The sequence below is a fragment of the Colobus angolensis genome, unplaced genomic scaffold (genome assembly GCF_000951035.1).
Source record: "Colobus angolensis palliatus isolate OR3802 unplaced genomic scaffold, Cang.pa_1.0 Scaffold164, whole genome shotgun sequence".
NCBI lineage: Eukaryota > Metazoa > Chordata > Mammalia > Primates > Cercopithecidae > Colobus > Colobus angolensis.
The window spans coordinates 729,995-731,025 of record NW_012114755.1 but is presented as its reverse complement, the minus strand read 5'-3'; the positions used below and the strand labels follow the sequence as shown (position 1 = coordinate 731,025).

General features: G+C 64.2%; 1 long non-coding RNA gene across 1 annotated transcript in view; it reads right to left on the bottom strand.

Moving 5' to 3' along the window:
- The window catches only part of LOC105508566, a 19,787-nt gene extending 19,495 nt beyond the window's left edge, over positions 1-292 (bottom strand). Inside the window, exon 1 of the long non-coding RNA XR_001001294.1 lies at positions 183-292. This is a non-coding gene — a long non-coding RNA (uncharacterized LOC105508566). The remainder of the gene's footprint in view (positions 1-182) is intronic.
- Positions 293-1,031: the final 739 nt, after the last annotated feature.

Here is a 1,031-nt window from a genome sequence, read left to right as displayed (position 1 = left end):
CGGGTCTCGGTGAGCGAGGCTGCGCCTGCTGCTTGCGTCCAGCGCACAAACCTGTCCTCCAGCCCCCAGCCCACAGCTCCGCTCTGCCCCTCCTCACTGCTCTGGCAAGGCAGGCGAAGACCTGAGCCTTATCTCCGGACCCCCCCATCCCCCAACCTCCTGCCGCGCTGCTCCGCACCGACCGCGCGGCCACCGGCCTTACCTGGCCGGGTCTCGGTGAGCGAGGCTGCGCCTGCTGCTTGCGTCCAGCGCACAAACCTGTCCTCCAGCCCCCAGCCCACAGCTCCGCTCTGCCCCTCCTCCCGCCGCGCGTGCCCGCCTCCTGGCTGCCATGGCGACAGTTCCCACACCCTGCGGCCGCTGATTGGTCCGGTTCGGGATTGCTGACGACGCCGATTGGCGGGAGCAGGGACACGGCCGCTCCGTGGAGCCTGGAGGCGGGCGGTCGGGGAGCGCCGAAGCTATGGAGCCTGCGGGGAGGCTGAGCCAGGAGGGACGTGGCGCTCTGAGATGCGGGCTCGGGAGGCCGCGCCTCTTCCTTCCCTAGCTTTCCCGGAGAAGCCTGTGGAGCAGGACTTGGGCGGGTGAGGTGCCATCCCGAGACCTGGGCAGAGCCCCAGGGATCGCCTCTCCCTTGGCCGCTGGCCTGCGCCTGCAGCGCCCACGCGGGTCAGAGAATGGCTGTCAGGCCTATTCTCGCCCACAGGCCTCGCTCGGCTCTGACACCCCGGTCCTCCGCCTTGGCGGGAATCTTACCGGCATTTGTAACCGCACCCACCTCCGTTATGCTGGGCCCTCGGTCACTGTGGTTTAACTGTTATTTACCCCACATTTTCTCTCGTCGATTCGCAGACAGCTCTTTCCTCTGCATCCTCCCCCAGAGAACAGACATCTACTCCAAACCCCTCATTTTAAAGATGGGGAAACTGAGGCTCAAAGATGCACATGGGTAGCTTGAGGTTTCCAGAAGCTTTTGGAGCCACAGGCTGTTTACGAAGTTTCATTCTGCCAATTAATTTTTTTCACCTGAA